The 16,670-nt window shown below is 35.1% G+C and overlaps 1 protein-coding gene across 1 annotated transcript in view; it reads left to right on the top strand.

The window, feature by feature from the left end:
* The first annotated feature begins 289 nt into the window (after window positions 1–289).
* LOC124354192 (protein N-terminal asparagine amidohydrolase) overlaps window positions 290–16,670 on the top strand; it is a 98,140-nt gene continuing 81,759 nt past the window's right edge. The window contains exon 1 of the mRNA XM_046804470.1: window positions 290–443. The gene's annotated coding sequence lies outside the window, so the exon portion shown is untranslated. The remainder of the gene's footprint in view (window positions 444–16,670) is intronic.

The raw sequence follows: 16,670 nt of genomic DNA, 5'->3' as shown, positions 1-16,670 counted from the left end.
CTATAATGTGTTAGTTCAATATCTGCCTGCAAGGTAATTCATATTTTTTATTTTATTTGTCATGTTATTTACTTATGAACTCTTGAAAATACGCTGAAAATATATCTTATAGTTGACTGTTAATTTTATGTATCAGTTCATAGAGTACAACAGAAAACAAAATTTATCGGTATAGAAAGTCAAAGCTCGTATGCTATCAAAGATATAACATAAAAAACTATCCACTTCTATCCTTTTTCCCCTTGGCCATATGAAACAGCTGAAAACAGACTGAGACAGCTGATTTCAAGAAGACATTCCTTTGTTTTGTTGGTTCTTTATATCATTTCTGCTGCACTGTTTGTCTTGTAAGTGGTGTGTAATTCAAAATTGAATACTTTCAATATAATATTGTGGTCGTATTGGATGTGTTGTGGTTAAAAATCAGCGGCAAGTATCAATAGGTAGGTAAAAGTATGTGTTGTAGTAGTTAATTTTGACTTGGCTATTTAATTTTCAAGTGACTATAGTTGTAGGAATCCTATTTTTTTTCTTTCGGTAGTGTCATGTTGTGTTAGGTTATGCAGTTTACATTGTTTTTAACCTTCCAAGTGGTAGCTAAAGAGCTACCATTTTTAGCGCTAAAAGTGGCAGTCAGAATTTCCCTAGTTGGTAGGCCGATTTTTGCCTTTGTATAGAGGTTTACTAAATTGATTATAGATAGTATGTAATTTGCTACTACTCAGGATATAATATGCTACAAGGAAGAGTGTTTTATATTTTTGCTAAATGTAAATTCTATAGCCTAGATTGTAAATCTGGCAAAACTTTCAATTTTCATATATTCTTTAGAGTATGTTTAAACAGAAGAAACAAGATAAACATACTGTCTATAAAAAGTTGATACACAAGTTAGTTAATGTTGAAAAATCAGTATTGCTTCATTATATCGATAGTTATATTTAAGTAATAAACATTTGTCAATATTGGTATAAAAACCGGTCAGCTTATCGTAGGCTACTCTATCTAAATACATTGATTTATTACTCTTTCATCACAAAGTCAACATGTCCACCATAGAATAAACATCTCAGACTGATTCAGGAGTTCTCACATAGGGTAATGCAACAACCAAAAAAATAGTTTCTTTCAAAATAACTATATGCCATGATGACTGCTGATTGACAACTATGTTTACAGTATAATAAGCTACAACCAACACAATTGGATGGTTATTGATACTATCGAATACGACATTTGACCAACAGATATTCATAAATAATCATTGTCAGCTTTCTTATTTAGACTAGTGTTGTCATTACCTGTTGTTGCTAGTGACGTCATTTACAAGCTGTTGTTATTTTGTTTATGTATGAGAAGGCAAGTGACAAAGACAAGAACAATGGCGATAAATATGCAAACATTGGCTCAAAATGTTTTTATTAACACTGAGCAATGTTTTAAATGGTTGCATAAAAGGAGCTAGCTCCTCAAAAAAACCTCAAAGTATCCCGTTTGTAGTGAGGAGATAGAAACTAGAATTAAAGATGGAAATCAAATAGTGTTTCGTTACAAGCAGTCAGAACAAACTCGACGTTGCAAAAAACGCACTTGAGAAGACTTTTTTGAACATTCTAAATTTGGTATCATGAATATACCGAAAACCACATACTATTTTAGTATAAATCAAACAAACTATGACATTTTAATGAATGGATGTAGTTTTTACGGCATCAGTACCTGCAGAAATACCATTTCAGATTTGCTAAAATAATTGTAAGTACTACTCTGCTCAAGCAAACTTTAAATAAAGTTTAGTGATTTTATTTAATCTGAAAAATTACATTTATTTTTCATATAAAATTATAACTTCTCTATATTAACATTTTTAAAACTCTAAAACATTATTCAGCTTGATATTATTGTTCAAAATTTTTTTAAAGTAAAAATGTGTTTGGAAATAAATTCGAAATTATAATTGTGTTTCGTGATTGACTAATATTGGTAAGAACAGTAACGTACATGTCTTCTTTGTTTCACAAGCAGTCATGTTTATCTTTCAAAATAGATAAGATAAGTAAATGTTACTGTCTTGTTGTAATTTTATTAATATATTATCATATTTTAATTTGTATATTACTATTTAAATACATTTATATAAGATTGAAAACTAGCCAAACCATATCATTATTTGAAATATCTATTACGTTATTTGGTCTGACATTTTGCTTTCATTCCTTTGGATGGTCTTGAATATCGATGATTCCATATAATTTAATAATCATCATTCGATTGTGGTGGTGGCCTCTTATTATACTGTTGCCACAACTATTACAAAGGTAGTCAAATAAGAGTACCTAGATCTTAGGCTTTCGTTTATTATAAATAACATTACTAAAACCTGTTTTTTATATTTTGTACAAATAAAATACTATTTGTCTGTTCTCCAACTGATAAAACTTTTATTTGTTTGTAAATTTTTAAATAAAAAGATAATTTCAAAAACCTATTACATGGAAATAATGAACTATATAAAATACCCTCAAAATTTATTGAATGGGTTAACCTCCAATAAAGTGACAGCCTATTTAGAGGTTATTATTGTTGACCATAGTCAAGTAGTGCCAATTTTATTTGTTTCATTCATTTTAAATGTTTTTATTTATTTGGCCAATAAATGTGTGCATCTTAAAACAATGAAGGACGCAAACTGGGTGATAACACTAATATAAATAAGTATATAGCCTATATATATTTTTTTATTTTTTTATGAAGATTGTTTGAATAAATTAGAACTATTTATAACAACACTTAAATAATAAAAATAAAATGCACTCTGGAATATACGCTTGATCAAAAATGTTGTTTTACTGTAATGTACAAATTATAGAAAATATACATTTTGTACTCATGCACGCTCAAATTTGAATACAATACAATATAATAATAAGTATGAACAATTTTTAGGAACAACAGAAGAGAGTGACAGGGGTGTACTGATGGGGGGGATGAACGGGACGTGTCCCCCCCTCTAGCATTTTATTTCAAAATAATCAATCTCCTAATAGTCTATGTTTGACAAAGAATAACATCTATGTTGGAACTTTGAAATAAATCACAATCAAATATAAAAATTGAAATCTTATAACTGTATTAATTTACAAAATACTTGGTACTGCACATATAATAATTAATTTATTTCAAAACCCTAACTATTTGAATTTTACAGTCACGCAGCAACCACGAAAGTGAGATTATTTCTTACTATTTCTACTAGCTTCTACCTGTACCTGGTACTTCAGTAACTGAGTAAAAATGTACAAGTACTGATTTACAATAGTGCGTTACAAAGTAATCCCAAAATGGTTACTGGTAGTTGTTCTAGTTTCTGATACTGCTAAACTAGTCCGAGTACTTTGTACCAGGAACTGTGGTAAGCGTGTAAAGCATAAGTAATGGTAACCTGTACCGGATACTTTCGATTTCGGTAATTTGTTGTACATATGAGTAACCGGCACAAAAAATATCTTTTGCAGAAGTCCCGACGTTATCAGTTTTCACAGTAGCAAATTGCAGAGCTCTGAGCAGTTCTGTTGTCATTTGTTGTCACCACAATGTAACACTGCCCTGAGCAGTCTGAAGATTGCTCGTTAAAATGAATAGTTACCGGTTACAGTGAATTAACAAAACTTGCTCAATTTAATATGTGTTAAAAATTAAACCTTTTAACTAGTGATTTACAAAATTACACACTTAAGATAATGACTGAGCCCCATAATGGAACCAAAGCCGAATTGGTCTACACGGCCATAGATTACATGGTCAAGAATAAATATAAATATTTGGTCTTGATCTGATCACAAGTTTTCGAGTTATTAATTTTCAAAGTTGGAGTTTGGTTGAATAAGGCAAAAAGACCGGTAATTTTTCGTTGTGATCAATATAAATGCTTTCTCTAAGAAAGCTATAGCCTTCGATTTTGAAAATTGCTTGTGAAGCCGCAGGTTTTTGTTAGCATCTATATACATATCTATAGTAAATATTTTATATATATATAAAATATATCTAGTATATATATATATATATATATATATATATATATATATATAAAATATTAACTTTACATGTCAAACTGTTATTTTTGTATAATATGTTTGATGAGGTTAGGGTATTAATTACATTTAAACGTCTAAAAACTTTTTACTAGAAAATTTTGTGCTAAAAGTATATTGATTGACTAATTTAGGCTTGATCTGGGAGAAAATAAATTACATACCTAGGAAATCTGGAAAAGTCAAGTTCAGTTTTGGGATTTGATTGATATCCTATGCTATATTGTTCTAGTAATCACTGGAATAAATTAATATTTTTTATTAATATTGAATCTGTTGAGATATAGCTATTATAAGTAAAACAGGATTTACAAAGCACCCCACAGAACATTCTTCTAACTTTGACTAGCCCAAACTGAACATGATTACTTGAATTTCTGATATAGTACAATATTTTGTATGTATATACAAATTACCATTCCAAATCAAGATACATGTTGAAATCTTCTTCTATGTGATAATATAATAGGTACTGTATGTAGTATTTTTTTTAAATGTATGATACATGTTAATTTTGGATATTTTAACATAAATATTTAAAGTACACAAAATTATCTCTGATATGATTTTGTATATTGGGTTACAGTGTCCTGACAACATTGTCTTTAATCCTGCCCTATATCAATGATAATGACCTAATCTTATAGATCAGGGTTGATGGAAGCTGTTGGTGGCTGAAGTAGTTTAGTATTTGTTAGCTTCTTGTATATACCCGATCCTCGAGCATATCCTTTCCAATGAACCCAGTGGGTAAGAAGGTGTTAGATCATAACATTTATAATGGACAATACAAGGAATCTGTAGCAAGGCAAGAAAAGTAGGCCGCCGCTAAAGTGAAATGCCATAGGGTGTGAAATCACATGCTGAAGAAAGTATTGACCAAATACTCTAAAAAGAAGTGTTGGCCTCACGGCATCAGTCCCTTAATATTTGGAATAAGAATGATAGTTTGATGTATCTTTTTAGAAGCAATATAGTTTTCACTTCAGTTTTTTACAGTTACTACAAACTGTTTACTTCTTAATAGCTGGACAGTACTATAATGGTGCCGGTTTTACACAATAAGAATGTTACTTTTTAAACAGTTTTACACTTTCATTTTTATTCTTTGCATTATGGATAATGTCTTATTAAAAATATTTGGTGGTGTATACATAAATGCTTTAGTTTTTCTTGTAAGGTGTGTATGACTTTTGAATAACTAAACTAAAAACATAAAAAAGTATATATTTAAAAAAAATAAACAATGACAGATTGAACAAATAATTAATAAGCCTTTTATAATTAGCTGTGTCTGTAAAATGAGAGTAGTAAAACTTCTACAACAAACAAAAGCATATAGTTGTTTGAAGTTCAACATTTTTATGGAGCTAAAATCAAATTGATTTAGTTAACATCAACCAAGTAACATTTTAAACCTCAAAAATCCTTATTTTTAGTAATAGAATTAATGAAGGTCTTGTTTTAATGATATCTTTAATATCCATCTAAAGGTTTTGTAAGGCATCAAAAATATCTTTATTTCAAAAAAATCAAACTTTTATTGTACTCTATTGTTTATAAGAATTCAAGGAGTGTGTAGGTAGGCTACTTTATAAGAAAAATTAGAAAGTGTTTGGATGTGTATGAAACATAACATTTTGAAAATGAAAATCTCCCATAATTCGATAATGGGGCTGTAAAAGTGCTTGAAGTGTAAAATAAAATTTAGATGGCGAACTGTACGCTACAGTCGACACAAAAGTACTAATCCTTTACGGGATATGTTGTATTATTAATGGTTGTGATTTTTTCAGATGGGGATGGTCGTTATGAGTACTAACTGTTAGAGTAACAATTTCAGACCAAGTTTAAAAAGAGCAGTAATCCTACTGTGTGTTGATAATAGTGTCAAAGGATTCGATAGTTCTCCGTGGGACCGAAATTCTGGAGAAGGAATCAGCAGCCCCACCAATGTCATTAGATACTCAGCTGCATTGGTTTGTTATAGAATCTTCAAATAGTGCTGGGCATTGACATACTAATACAGAAACAAAATAGGTAGAAGAAAAATTTTAAACATCAACGTTTTAAATAAATCAAAATTACCTATATCTTTGTTTTAACTATGTTCTTCTATAATAAATTAAATAATGGCACTAAAGCAACGAATTATTTTTTCCAACAAAATTCTAATATTACAGTGTTGTATGAATAATGAGAATATTTGGAAGAGATGAAACATATAAATCGAAACCCTCGACATTACGAAAACGTCGACATCAATGGTCCACACCCAATAGTAGTTTAAAGCTTCAAAACTTCCGGGAGAACCTAGCCTTCTTGTGTTGGCACGTTTGAGGTCTGTAGCGGTCCGAGTGAGCGGTGAGCTGCAAGAATGATTAGCCGGTGTAGGATATAACGACTTGACGGCTGCGACTGGCCGCTGCCGCTGTCTGCAGAGGAGGAGACAATTGAATCAATTAGTGGCATGTCTGTCCGTCTGTCTTACCGCGGCCAATGTTGCATTGCGAGAACTTATTCTTGTTGGTCATTCTGGCGAGTGCACCAGAAATTTGCGTGTGTCTTGCGGGTCTTGATGTGGTTGGTGCTACCAGTCATTATGACTGGTATATAATAATATACCAGTCAGTTTTTTCGGTATATATTAATATAATATATACCGAAAAACAGATCAAAATATTGAAGTAGGTTAGGAAATTATGGATACTAACGTAATTATTTCTACTTGCTTATTTCTTTCGATATACCTCACCGCCACACGTGACTTATATATTATTGATATATCACTTGATTATTGATATTGATATTCACTTGATTATTGATATTGCTATATCATGCAGCACCTGCAGCTCTGACGATTGTCACGCTCAGCACGTTACCTCTCTTAAACTGGTTATCTCTACTATTAGTTCACGTTGTAACCAGAAACCGCAATGGGATTAAAAACCCAAATTTTGTGATATATATCGTATGGTATAGTATTTTTCAGCCACCATGAGTTCATACCATATTGCAGAATACTTGCTTCAGAAAGAGTAAAACAAACTAATCAAAAAAAAAAATTAATTTTATAATCGCCCATCCTAGAGTTGAATCAAAATCACGAAGCCAATCCAGCCAAAGTCATGCCGTGAACACAGGCTAAATCTCCCAGAGTGGAGGCATGGAGCATTCATTGGCAATGAGAACACATTTCACATTGGTCTGAGAACACATTCCACAATCACATGACGGATAGAGTCATTCCTTCACCATCACAGCTTTTATGGATCACCGATACGTATGTACGTCCTGTTTAACACATGTTATCATACAGCACAGAATCTACAGGGTGATTCATAAAAGGTGTGCAATATTTCAGGACTTGATTACAGGTCATCAAAACAAGGAAAAAACTCCCCCATTGCACATGGGTCCGGAAACGTACCGTTTACTGTCTGTCTGTCTGTTTGTGTTTTTCTTGTAAACCATCATAAATAAGAAACTACAAGAGATAACGAGTTGAAATTTGGTACACTTACTTTAGGTATCTTTTTCTAAAATGGAACAAAATAAACTTAATTTTGCTCATTTTGTTAGAAAATGGTGGACAGATAAATTCTTTAAATAATCATAACTTGTAGGGCTTTTATTTTAAAATAAAACTTAAAAAAAAAATGTGCGCTATTTTCTTATAAAAACGACAATATCTTTTTGCACCGATATTCATATTATTAACAAAACTGTGAATTTTTTTGTAAACCTATTACAAGTCTTTTTGCAAAAAAGGCTGCTGAGTCTAGACTGGGCAGTTATTATGATGTGGCCAGTGCATTCTAACATTCAGAATACAAATCAAAAATTTTTTTGAACAAACATAACAAATAAAAAAACACCTTTACTGTATATTTGTAAAATTCTTGTAACACCGGATCAGAAATATTAGGTTTTTAATCAGCTGCCAATTAGAGGTCTGCTGTTTTAGTAATCAGCTGTTTTAGCAATCAGCTGTTTTAGCAATCAGCTGTTTTAGCAATCAGCTGTTTTTACAAGTATTGCTGTAACAATGGTGTTTAATTATTTCAAAATTGTCTCATAAGGATTTGCCTACAACATGGCCACCTTTAGTAAACAAGAGTATGCTGATATTGTTTTTGTTTATGGATTGTGTAACGGGAATTCACTTCAAGCTTGTGCTGAGTATGCAAGACGATATCCCAACAGGCGTCATCCATCAAGAGCAGTGTTTTCAAGAACTTTTCAACGTTTGTCAGACACAGGATCTACAGATAACCTCAAATATAACGCTGGTCGCATTCCACTTCACACGGTAGAGGAAGAAGAAACGTAATTAATATGGTTGATGATGATCCAACAATTAGCACACGTCGTGTGGCTACACGTTTAGGAATGTCACAAAGTTTTGTTTGGAAGACTTTAAAGCGAGAGGAAATGTACCCATATCATGTACAAACTTTACAAGCGTTGCAACCTGGTGATAGTGTGAGGAGGGTTCTATTTTGTGAATGGTTGTTAAATGAAGTAGAAAACAACCAAAACTTCATCTTTAGTGTAATGCGGACGGATGAATCACATCTCAGTAGGGATGGGATTAAACAATTTCCATAACACCCATATCTGGTCAATAAACAATCCTCATGAGACGAGACAAAGGCGTTTTCAACAAAGATTTGGTTACAATGTCTGGGCATCTATTTACAATGGACGCCTTTACATGCAAGCTCTGGGTAATGTACCTCTCAATGGTGTATCATATCTAAACTTACTCCAAACAACAGTTGAAGACATTCTAGATGAAATTCCTCTTGGTGATCGCCGCACACTGTGGTATCAACTAGATGGTGCACCACACCTCACAACGCTAGGATTGTGACATCACATAAATGCTGAGTTTCCTAATAGGTGGATAGGGAACGCTGGACCCGCGAACTGGCCACCAAGGTCTCCCGACCTAAATCCATTGGACTTCTACTTATGGGGGCACATAAAGCAGTGTGTGTTTATTCCCAACAGATTAACAACCGAGATCAGCTGATGGGACTAGTAGAGGTAGCATGTAATATGGTACGCAATGACAACAATGTATTGCCATGAGTCTACCAGTCCCTCATACGCAGATGTCAAACCTGCATTAGAGCAAGAGGAGGCCATTTTGAACATCTTCTCTAAATATGAGTTATTGTTTGTTATTTTATCTTCTCATTTGTTACTATTTGTTATATGTGAAAGCTAATTTAAAATTGTAAATTAAACATTTTTATTTCAATGCTAAATTGTGTAACTTGTAATAGGTTTAGACAAAAAATCACAGTTTTGTTAATAATTTGAATATTGAAAAATACATGGTATCGTTGTTTTCTGAAGACAACAGCGCACATATTTTGCATTTAAAGTTTTATTTTAAATAAAAATCCCTTAAAAGTTATGATTATTTAAAGAATTTATCTGTCCACCATTTTCTAACAAAATGAGCAAAATTAAGTTTATTTTGTTCCATTTTAGAAAAAGATACCTAAAGTAAGTGTACCAAATTTCAACTCGTTATCTCTTGTAGTTTCTTATTTATGATGGTTTACAAGAAAAAACACAAACAGACAGACAGACAGTAAACGGTACGTTTCCGGACCCATGTGCAATGGAGTTTTTTCCTTGTTTTGATGACCTGTATCAAGTCCTGAAATATTGCACACCTTTTATGAATCACCCTGTATAGCCGACGCTTTTGCAAGTTTGTATCTTGGAATTTTGCTTCTTGCTCTGTCTTCTGTATGGTCTTTAATTTGTATTTCTTGAAGTGTAATGATATAAACATGACTTTTAAGAGCAGGTTTGCTAATACACTCTGCGTAAAAATAAACTATACCTAAAAGATTTGTTTGGCCTGAAAAGGATCGTTTTTTTTATTTTTGCGGTAGTTGGCATAGCTTGTGGAGACCACAGTGTGACAGTCCAGCCGCCAAAGTCGTTCATTTAGCATCACCGCGATTAACACCACGCAAAGATTAATGTCTGCTGCATACGCAAACTACACCACCCCCATACATTTATTAAAAATTCGACGGTAAGAGATGACCAAATTAGTTCCAAATCGTGATCGGAATTTTCCATAGGTAAGCAATGCACAAATGTTGTAAATCTGCAGGTCCTCCACTTTCTTTCCCAATCTTAGATGACCTTACATTGTAAGAAGACTACACAGGGCTCGCATCTCATTCCATATTTAGTTCATTACGGCTTGGCTGAAGGAATCAGTATTGACTCCTCCTTCTCAGTTTATATTAACTCTGCACATCGCCCTCTAATTGGTATATGGTTGAAGTTATGTGAATATCTCCTATTCTTTGTTAGACAATTAAGATAAATACTACTCTAAATTTTGCGTATCTTCATACGAGAACGACTATAGAATTTGTACCAGCCACTAAGTTCAAATTATAGCATCCTACGCATTTCATAATTTTATTTTATTACACTCCGTAAGAATAAAATGAACAAATTAATTTTCATTGCGTTTCATGTGTTGATTTATTAAAGCCAAAAATTCAATAAAATCAGCGATACCGCTATGAGATTGGTGTAGATTACTAATTTATCAATGATGTCTTCCCAATGGCTAACAATAATAATCCCTAAAAATCTGAAGCATTGGTCGTTAAACTCCCAAGCTAAAAGCACACCGCCATGAATAACTTTGTACACTGAGGTTTGTGGGAGGTTAAGGATGTGAGGAGACAGCAATGGCGAGCAGGAGTGTCCGCTGGCGCGGCGGACTCGTGGGCCAGGGACCTCTCTGTGACCCGGTCAAGAGTTCATCCTTACCTCGCCTGTAGGGCCTCGGGCCCAGTACTGCGATAGCTGCGCCGGGCCGCGACCCGAGTGGTTGGATGTGCAATGTACAGTATCGTGAATGTGGGCGGGCGGTCTTCGTTGATTGTGGGAAATTTCTGGACAATCAATGACACCCTTAGACTGTTCGTCTCAGTTTTCAATTTAAATAATTCGATAGGAGATATCCAATTACCATCTTGAAACACCGACATAGCCTACCCAAGAACATAGACAAGGGGCACCCATGGTGAATGTGATGAGGTTTTTAACCTTATGATTTCTTAAAATCATTGGTTTGTATTTGCATGTGCAAACCAATAATTAGTAGCCTAATAATCAATGATAACCGAAGACAATCAAATTAGTCCTACGGTAATCCGTAGTAGCACTCCTTCCAACCATAGTTACTTATAATCAAGGGAGTTTCCGAATCATAACAATTTACTTGCCAAAAGAGCTCTTCACTAGGTTCAGTATAAAGTGTTATTTAGTGCTATGTCTTGAAAAGAAATGTCAGTACTTTAGTATTAGGCTATATAAGTACGTTTAGATTAAGATATCATAAATATGTTACTAATATAGCCAAAGTTAAAGATAACCTATACAAGCGCTCACGTGATCTGAGCTTGAATTTGGGTACTGTCTCAAGGGATGTGTTTCTTTGTTCGCCAGAAGTATATGATGGCGCCGCACCACCGAAGCCGACAGTGATGGCCAGGGGCATTTCCGATTGGTATTTTCCCGACCTCAGATCACGTCCCAGATCGTCCAAACTTTCAGACGTCAGATCACATTGGACGATCTGGCACGTGATCTGAGGTAGGAAAAGTACCGATCGGAAATGCACCTGGCCATCAATGTGGTTTTCAGTTGCGCTCCGCACTTCTGACGAAAAAAGAAAAACAGCTCTCGAGATGCTACTTAAATCAAAGCTTACATCACGTGAGCGCTTATTAAATGTTTTATTTATAAGTATATACGTATTTACCTAATAATATAGTCTAATAACCAATAGTAGATAGGGACAGAATAGCCTCGTTTTCGCCGACATTGCTTCCTTTTTGAGGCAGAAAACAAGAACCAATCATCATAATGATATGAAATTTTCACAGTAAGTCAAATAACGCCTGTTCTTTCTAATAAACTAGTTTTATCGAGGTCCCCGGTAAAAAAAAAACTCAAAATTACAATGCCAAAGCATTATTATAGATGCTATAAAGTATTCGTCCGACCAGGATATTGTTTGTAGACCGTCAGTGTTCATTACTGAGTGTTACATATGGCATGGTTCTGTGATCTACTTTGTCCCGAGGCATTCTTAATAAATCTTAATTATAAAAGGTAGGGTTGCGTCAGACCGCGTTTCGCGGACATCTAGATGGATCTTGGTCGTTTTCTTGATGTCATCCAAGTAAGATGAAGTACTCCTCATTATCCGAAAAACATGTTTGATATAACAAATACCATCAAAAAGTACTAAAGGTTGGCGTGCAATCATGTCGAGTACTTTTGCCCACCTTACGCCTCCGATAGTTTAAAATTATAGACTTATTACTTAATGGCATCCACGCCAGATGAGTCATCCCATTGAGTAACTTGCACAATCATAGAACTCAATGTTGCCTATGTAGAAATTAAGGGTTGAGCAAGTCCTTGGCTCAATTCAAACTAGATATTTATGTACCCGATTCTCGCTAACGCCTAGCCGAATTGTATTTGGGTGGGGGGGGGGGCGTGTAGCATCGTCCAACTCGATCTGGTCTATGTAGAAACTTCTAGCAGGATTCCAAATCTATAGCTGAATAATTCGTTCTCGAGATATCATCTTGAGTCAAAGGTCTTGTTAACGCTCCTACATGGATTCCATGGACGGATGGAGTATGGTAATCGAACTTGATTTTGTATGTCTGGGAAAACAGTTTTATATTAAGTATCAAATTTATAACTCAATTAATTTGTTCTCGTGATATCCTCCAAAATGGGATAACTCGCTAACGCTCTATGAAATCGGATTGTGTACTATCTGTCTATTTATCTCGATGTTGTTTATATAGAAATGTAGCATCGTACAAAATTTTTAGTTATAAGTCAATTAGTTATCAAGAAATCCTCCTGAATGATCAATGTACCTCGCTAACGATCAATGACAACGGATGAATGCGTACTATCTGCCTATCTATCTATCTCGATGTTGTTTATATAGAAATGTAGCATCTTCCAAATCTTTTAGTTATAAGTCAATTGTTTATCAAGAAATCCTCCTGAATGATCAATGTACCTCGCTAACGATCAATGACATCGGATGAATGTGTACTATCATTCTATCTGTCTATCTTGATTTTGCATATTATAAAGAAATGAAGCATCGTGCGATTGCCCGTGCTTCCGCGATGATTGACTGCGGTGTCCTGTGCGACCCTTCTCTCAGCCCATCTGAGAACTGCTGGTCCGATCCAGTGTGCAGTGTAGCCTACCGGAAGAGCCGTATACTAAATATGTTGAGCTTGTTTATGTAATTAGTTAAAATGAAAAAGAAAAATTTCCAAAAACTTACAAAAACAACTTGAAATATTTACAGTTGAAAAAGTTGTGTCCCAACGTTAGCATATAGTAATAAAGAAAATTCCAATGTTTAGAAAAATAATAGAAATTACCAATTACCAACCCAAACACTCATACCGCACATCAGATCTTTTATTTTTAGAGGTGACAGCTATACTCACCACGTTCCGGGTATGGTCAAAAAGATGACCGACCGGGGTACTTTTTTTAGCGACATATGCATTCCGGACGAACGGCTGCTCAGGTCGTTATGTCTGAACAGTCTTCTGGAGCAGGACTCCGTTGTGAGATACTGATCGCCGGCATCAATGACTGCGGCCGGCGAGCATGGAGCGTAACATATGTTGCTACCTGGAGGACTACGTTGCGACCAGACCTGCTGATAACGAGCTTGTCCTAGCCACCTTACCTCACCGCCACGACCTGGATCCAGACCGCCCCATCCTCGGTGAGATCGTGCTCGTGAATGCCTACAGTCACAACACCGGGTACAGAACCTTGACGGACTACGTCGAAGATTCTTCATGAGGCACGTTCAACACCTCTCTATATGAAGCAAGTGGCTGTTAGCTAGGATGATTTTGGTGGCATCCCAAAGTCCTGCTCCTCCTGGACCCCAGGAGCCTACTTCGTCACCATTCTTCATGACAACTTCCACAATCATCACCCTTTCTTCCATCATACGTCTCTGCAATGATAGGGTGATATGTTGACGCCAACGGAATATCAGTGTGGCTATTTAAGTCTTGCTTCAGGCACATATTGAGACCCCTTTGATCGATACGATCGAGGTACGATATTGATCAAATTTATCAATTTGTCATTTGAAACAGGAGTTTTTCTATCCCTTTTGAAAACAGCGAAAGTCACTCCAATTTTCAAACGAGACGACACTAGCCTCACAAGCAATTATCGTATAATCTCAATTCTTTCCGTGTTTAGTAAAATGTTTTTTAAAAGTTTTTTATGAAAGACGTAAATGTTTTGAAAAATAAAATAATTCTGAATTTTGAAAAGTTTTAATTCAGGAAAAACAAATCTACAATTAATGTGGTAAACATTTTTTTGGAGAGTGTTGTCGATGGATTATAAGAACGAGAACATGTGCTTATACATTTATAGCTCATTTCTAACCTTAAAGATCGAGATCAATGTGTGATTTCGAGTGTTGTTTCAAACAAAATTAAAATGATTCATGGTGACCCTTAGGGGTTTATCCTTAGATCTCTTTTTTTAAAGTTGTGTGTGTTGACTAAATTCATTTATCCACCATAGAAAACTAATTCAATCTTCAGATGACACGCCTCTCTGTATTAAACCAAGTCAATACAAGATCGTGAAATGTCATCTTTCATGCATTGAGTATTTCGGGAATTGAACCCGTGACCTATCTGTAAGAGAGCAGCCTTACCCCTACGCTACGGTGAAGATCAATTGACTTGTATATTAATATTAACACAGTGATGGATATGAATAACTTGTATTATCATAGGTCTACAAGGATGTTAGTTTTAAAGTTCAGGCTAAATTGTACTATCCACTAATGTGTTTAAATAAACTGAATACTAAGGCTGTATGAAATCACGAGAACTAATACGCAACACTGTGACCGAAGTTCGTCACGTTGACCGCAAACATGACTTCGGTGTGAGCTGAACCTGCTGAACCCCTGCGATTAGCGCGCGCCAAGCCAGTAAAGCGGTAATGACAGGCGGGGCTGTACGCATGCGCACTGCTTAGACTCCGGTCAGTAATCATGCGCAGTAATGGGCGCGCAGCGCGCCGCAACTCGGCGTCTGTGCTGTTCCCAAGCGACCTGTGAAATCGCTAAACTGCCTGCCTAGACCGTCATTATTCATCTCGTAGAGGGAGGGAGGGCATTTGTCAAGTGTGGTCGGCACCGGCCATGGCGTAACTTATGGATTAGTTTACTCGGATGGAGTCATTAAAAATGAAATTAATTAGTTCTCTATGGTGGGGTTTGTCGATTTATTAGTGTAGTTATGTATGAAATTTCTATATCTCTGTGTTTTCTTTCGTCGTAACATAGGAATCTGATAAATTCGGCTATCAAACATTCAATAGTAAGAGTGCTTATAATTTGATAACTCCGAACTCCCACTGAGTGGAAGACGTGACGCAAGAAGGGACTGAGGGATGGTCTGAGTGGGAGAGCTTATGAGATAATTTGTGAGGCTATGTAATAAAGTCTGTAAAATACTGATAGAATTAAACAGTGAACACCTGCGAGTGACAGTTCGGGCGCTATTGATGACTCCTCAGACCGGCATTACCAATGCAAATGTCGCCCGACTTCCGGCCACGCCGATACAATCGCATCTTCGTGGCTAACCTTTCACATCCACCTCAATTTATGTCCGCCCCACACAAAATGACGAGTTTTCCCGTATAATTGTGTAGGCACGGTTTGGGTCCCCTTGTCTCACACGTGTTAGATACGTCGATTCGCAGCCGGGTCAACTTTGATGATGGTCATGAATTTCAGGATTATATTTTTTCTTAAGGGGAATATCCTAGTTTAATGAAATATAATTAACTGTATATTTCAGGTTGGGAAAATAAGACTTACTCTACAGCAATTTCCTGTCATCTGCCTTGAAAACATTTATAATTTACATACATAAAACCGAATAATAACAGTACAACGTACAGAATAGATGTATTTGATAATCAGTTATGCGCTTTTTAAAGTCTTGTAGATCATTTTAATGAAAGGATTTTGCTTTCTTTTTTTTATTCCTTCATACAACAAGTTCAAATAAATTCATTATGAATCTACAGTACACAGCAGACTACTAAAACAGTAAAGAGTTTCATATAAATACAGTAGAGATAATGTTATTTTTACATTTAAGTTTGTGATAAAAGTATAACTAGTTCTAATTAAGTAGATGTCTAGTTATTATTTGTAAACAAATCCCCCATCCATGTACATTACAAATACGCTCGTAATTCTGAGCTCAGTAATGGTTTATTGGTGCATCTTTGATACTGTGCGTGTTCGTGTTTTTGTAAATTGCCACTAAAATGGTGGACGGAAACGAATTTGAATAGGTTTATTAATAGAACAGAAATGATTATATCTGCGCTGGTGCCAACAGTACTGCCTGTTGCTTAATTGATTGGCATCCCACAAGAAAGAGGTCATCTGACCGTCATCTCACA

This window comes from Homalodisca vitripennis, chromosome 2, assembly GCF_021130785.1.
Source record: "Homalodisca vitripennis isolate AUS2020 chromosome 2, UT_GWSS_2.1, whole genome shotgun sequence".
NCBI classification, from domain to species: Eukaryota; Metazoa; Arthropoda; class Insecta; order Hemiptera; family Cicadellidae; genus Homalodisca; species Homalodisca vitripennis.
The sequence above is the reverse complement of the archived record's forward strand: the minus strand, read 5'-3'. Positions and strand labels throughout refer to the sequence as shown.